This window comes from Carlito syrichta, unplaced genomic scaffold (genome assembly GCF_000164805.1).
Source record: "Carlito syrichta isolate Samal-C Ts95f unplaced genomic scaffold, Tarsius_syrichta-2.0.1 Scaffold306721, whole genome shotgun sequence".
In the NCBI taxonomy this organism is placed as follows: Eukaryota; Metazoa; Chordata; class Mammalia; order Primates; family Tarsiidae; genus Carlito; species Carlito syrichta.
In genome coordinates this window covers 476,476-482,475 of record NW_007250817.1, presented here as the reverse complement: position 1 = coordinate 482,475, position 6,000 = coordinate 476,476, and positions in this window count along the sequence as shown.

The following is a 6,000-nucleotide window of genomic DNA, read 5'->3' as shown; positions in this document are numbered from 1 at the left end:
CATATATAATTCACCTGCTCCTTCATCTTACAGTGCATTCAACACTGCTTCTATTTCCTCTTGTGTGAAGGTCATTTATTTGGCCCACAAAATATCCCTTTCTTATTAGTTTTATTTTATTTGTTGGCATATATTAATATCCAGTACTTAGCTTGAAATCGACTCATGTTGGGGACTAGCCTAAGGTCTTGGTTTGTTCTTACCTATGAGTGAAAACCCAATCCAGGGTAGGGTCTTTCTGTTTTGAGGTGAACAAAACATGGAACACACTAAGAAAAAATGAGTTTTAATACAGGAATGTTATACCAGAATCAATTTTTCAGAGTTCTAGTTGGAGCCTCTAACTAGATATCTGACTTTATGTTAATCACTTTACCTGTTTTCTGAGCCCCTATTTCCTCCTGTGTAAAATAAGATCATTAGACTTCAAACATTCAGAATAGTCACAAGATTATTCTGATCCTAGTTGTCCGTTTCTAAGCATCTTTGTTGCTGGTGTGGCAAAGAGCCTTAATTTATTACATGTAAAAACTACTTTTGCAGAATAATAAAATCCTTTCATATACTGACTGCTTTTCTATCATATAGATTTTATTATCATGTGGGTCAAGTTGCCTTACAAGTATATAAAGCATAGTGCTGTCTCTAACATTCCAACAAAACCTAGCTCTAATAACATATTTACATCTGTAATCTCATCACTCTTCGCATATTCTCTTTTCACAAAAAGGTTTTCCACGTTGATTTCTTATGACTTTGATGAGAAAAATATCAGATTATCTACTTTAAGCAAAAGGGATAGGGAGACAAAAATTAATGCAAGTTGTTCTTTCAAGCAGTTAAATGATTTCCTATACTCTAGTTTTAACATAAATTCTACAGGTCAAAGTGCTTTTTTTTTTTCCAAGCAGTAATTTTATGAGGGCTTACAACATGCTGCTGGTTATCGAACTGTCCAAAAATATGTTACCCTATAAAAATTTTTAGTGTAGATAACGTTACATCTGAGTAAATTTTCAGAAGTCTCAAATTTTTCTACCAGTTTTAACCAGATATAAATTCAGTTAAGGGCAATTAAAAGAGGAGAATAACTGCAAGTTGGAATAGAAAAAGAAAGGAGTGAATAGAAAGTTTCACTTCATCTCCAACAACCTCAGGGAGTTTGAGAACAATAAAGGAAAGAGAAGAATTTTACTCCTGCTTCTCTAAGGAAAAAGACAGTATGCCTGCAATTACAATTATGGTGGGGGCACCGATAGCAAAGCCCTAAAAGCCCTGACAGCAAAAAAGACATTAATTCCAGATAGAGGACTAATATGGAAAAATATCCCTCAGAACATATGATATTTACAACAAACTCAGGTAGGTCTGCAAGTTCATAGTTCAAACTGAAGAAAAGAAAAATCTAAAAAATTTCCAGTGAACAGTGTCAGTGAATGGAAAATAACATAGAGTGGCTACTATTAATGAGTCAACCTATGTTAAATGCATTGAAAATATTCTTAGTTTTCTGTATATTTGATTTTATTTCTATAAACAAACAAAAATATTTGACTTAATAGATTCTCTCTCAACTACAATGGCCCTAGCACTTTTTTGTTGTTGTTATAAGGTTTTAAATTCAAGATTGGAAATGGAAGTTTATATTTTTAAAACAACAATAATATCTTATGAGTGTATTTGCCTTATGAATTTTCTATTTTGTTTGCTGTCACTTTTTGGGGGGGTGAAAAGTGTTCTGATTCTCATTTGGCCCATTGACACTCACAAGAAATGGGCTCTCTTTCTTTTCTCAAGCAAGGAAACTTATAACCACAGAAGATAAATGACTTGTCTAAGACTTGTCACAAAATCAAAGAATGGTAGGTGAAACCAACAACAAAAAAAGTTGCCTGCTTTCCAGATCATTGCTAGATACCTATATTTCTCCCATCATAATTTTAAAAATTAAAAAGAAAATTTTTCACTTAATTTTAAAAATTAAAAAGTAAAATTTAGAATAAACAAAATAGCTTTGCTCCCTACTTTTGCTATGTAGCTTCTTCATAATGTCTTGCTAATCATCTGTGTGGTGGTGAAAATTATACTGTTCTTTGATTTGAAGTCCTGAATCTAAATCACAACTATGCTACTAAGGTCCATGATCTCTTGGGCATGACATTTAAGATAAGTTTTAATTTTTTTACCTGCAAAATGGCAATTAATGTATTATTCCCCCAAGATTGGCGAGAATTGAATTAAGTAATCTATTTGGAAACACATTTGAACCATAGATTATAATGAATAATTTATTACATATGCTCAAGTCATTCTTTTTTCGGAAAATTTCTGTGACTTCCTTTTGCTCATGGAATAACATTTACACTTTTATGCAAAGCATTCAAAGTCCTCTTTGACGTTCATTTTCAATCTTTCTTTTTCTCCGCTAATAATATTTATTGAGGAAGTACTCCGTACCAGGGATATATTGAACATTTATTATCTTATGTACACCTCATATCAAGCATCCTAAAGGCATCATTATTATATAATTTTTATAGTTATTGATATTTAGAAAACTGAAGAAACTTGCCCAATTTCATGAAAGTGAAATCATGGCTGTCTGATTCCAGAGTAATCTTAACCATCATGTGGTATTTCTTCCAAATATAGAATTTTTTTCAATCATTCTGCCATAAATCACACTCGAGTCTATGACAAATACTTTATGATGTTATGGAAAATTATGGTGTAAAAATTCACATAGAGGTCAAGCAATTATAGCTGAGTCCCTGATCTGGGTGTGTAGTGATCAAGAGTGCAGTCTCTAGAAACAGATGGTCTAGGCTCAAACTGACTCTGCCACAAACTAACAAGCAACAGAGCCTGAGAGTTAATTTTGCTTCAGTTCTCCCCTGTTTAAAAGGTGATAGTTATTAATCCTACTTCAGAGTGTTGCTGTAAGAAATAAATGAGTAGCTACATATGCAGCTCTTAGCATGATGCCTGGCACGCAGATAATACTATACAAATTTTAGAGGTTACTGTTATCATTAAAATTCCATACCATGATATATCTATGACAGTTCTATTTGCCGTTGTACTTCACACCACAAAAGTATCTGACTTTTTCATTAGTTAATTGACCTAGTTTTCTCAGTTCTCAGCCCAAATGCTGTCTCATTAATGAATTTATCTTTGCTGTGTCTGCCATGCCCTCTTTTTTTTTGCCTCCCACTTATTTGATATCTTTTATGACACTCATTGTCCACTCTAACATCTCCTCTGTGCATTTTTAATAATCGTAGTTAAATAACGAATTGAGCTATTAGTCTTAAAATTTCTGCACTTCTCATTAGACAGTGCTATGAGGGTAGAGGTCATGTTCATTTGTATTTCTTGTACAGCAAATAGAAAGTGCTTGAAAAAAACCTATTGAATAAATGAATAATGAATGAATAAATCTCATGTTCCTTTGATTTATTTCTTGAATTTATGTACCATCTCGTGGTTTGAAGATCCATTTTTTGTCTTTTTCCCTATGTATTGTTCTGTTTGTATCAAGAATTTTCAAACTTCCTGGCCAACACTAATTGACTAAAAATATTTATAGGAATTTCCCATAGTTATATCTGTGCCAATGACAACTAAATTACCAGTTTCTTCCTCCTTAAATATTAGATTTCTGAAATATGAGAAGATTAACTCAACTAAGAAAACAAGAAATAGACATCTTTTCATGTTTTGCACACTGCTTTCAAACTGCATTTGAATGTGTTCCTTAAAATTTGCATAATCATTCATGAATCTTTTTCATTTGAATACCACAGTAATGACAACTTAAGATGAATTGTTTGTTGTTTATTCAAAATGAATTTTAATTATCAAAGTAGGTTTTTACACATGCACCTGTTTCTATATTTGCTATGGACTCCATTAGTAATATGATCATGTGTGCTGATGCAGTTTCAGAAATGTAACTTGAAATAAACCATGGTAACTTCAATATTAGGAGCAACTTTTTTTAGACTGTTAAATTATCCTGGATGAACTTTAAAACTAGAAATGTTAAGCATATGTCACACTAGATTTATAAATGTTTATGCTGTACATAACTTAATACATCAAGACTTCAAAACATGGTGGAAATAAGGTTAGCTAAGTGCCAATTCTAACCAAAAGTGAATTCTAATCCCTATGGAGGTCTTCCTCTCCCTATGAACTGAAAACACAGAAGTTGTTCCTTAATTGTGCGCTAACATATACAAATTTTTTAAAAAATTTATTTCACAGTGAATATATGTTGTTCTATTTATCATTTAATTATACCATCTTAGTGATGACCTAGACAAAAGTAACTTTTCCATTTTAGAGTATAATGAAGTTATGAACTCAGAAAACCAGTTCCATCTCTATCCCTTACCAGTTGGGTAAAGCAGCATGCATTATATAACCTCTTGAATCCTTCTCAACCTGCAAAATAAGGATAATAGTAGTTCATGTCTCACATAGCTGCTGCAAGGATTCAGTAATATAGTGCATGCAGAGTTTAGGTTTAGCACAGATTTTAGCATTTAGCAATTGGTCAATAAATATTAATCATCATAATTTTATGATTTTATTGTTGTTATATTGTTGGTGTCATTCACATGGGCACTTACTATTTATTCTTTCCACATGCATAAATTTATTCTTCTTCAGACAATATGGATATTGCTGACTGGCTGACAACACTGTTTTTTTCCTGCCCTTCTTATTGCCTTACACACAGTAAATGATCAGTTGATTGAGTGTTGGTTTACCTTTATCTGTTTTGTAACAGATGCACTTGCCTTGCAGAAATGTCAGTTGTGCACTTTTTTTCTGTGCAGCGCTGTGCTAGGAACTGGAGAAACAAAGATGAATAATGTAATATGACAGATGGCTTTTTAATTCCAAATTTATTCAAAAATCTAATATTTTTAAAACCATAACTAAGGCCAAATTCTAGAGAAATAAAGAAAAATAACTCTGTTTAATATTATACTTGACACATCTATGCCAAATGAGGTACTCTCAAGTTAATTATCTAATCTACTGTAGTCACAGTTGAATAACTTCAGGAATAATTGGGGAAACAATGCATTGATAAGATTTTGTGATTGTATGTGTGTGTGTGTGTGTGTGTGTGTATGTGTGTGTGTGTGTGTGTTTCCTTCAATAATAGCATTTACCATGGGTTATTATTTTTTTTTTAAACCTGGACTTTAAAAAATGCTGAGCCCAAATTTCAAGATAGAAACAATGTTAACTTTGTTGTACACTTATGATATTTTAAACAATTGATCTAGACGATCCAGTCACAATCAAGTTTGTGATGATGGAGATGTCTTAAAGTTTGGCACATTCCTTCTTTTAAAAAAATGGGAGGAGGGGGCACTTTATCAATTTTAGAATTAAAACAGTGGTCCTATTGGTTTCTCATTTCCTCAATAGACTCCCAAACAGTCTTTCCTAACCAAAAATGCACTACCAGCAAAGAAACTTGCATGCTTCAAACCTGATAGATGAGAGTGGCAAGGATAAGGCTGATAAGGTGGGCTGCTGTCAAATCATGAAGGACCATGAACACCCACCACACTAAGGAGATCAAAGGCAATGAGTATTTTAACAAGGTAATAGCACGATCAAATCTGCATGTGGAAATCACTTTCATGTCTTCGAAAATAGACTAGGTTAGGGAGATAACAGAGGTGGGAAGAACAATTGGAAGTCAGAACAGAATCGGAAGCAACTGGAACTAGGGTATGGCAGTTCTAATGAGAAAAAGTGATGAGGGATTGCAGGATCTATTATTAGTTATCTTTGCAAGACAAGAAAAAGGAAGGGGCACATCTTTCTAAAATCTTTTATATTTTAGTTATACAACATGGCCACTTATATTTAACTAAATTTTTGTATAATTAATAAAGTCTCATCCTAAGAAAGCAACACACACACACACACACACACACACACACACACACACACACACACAGCCTT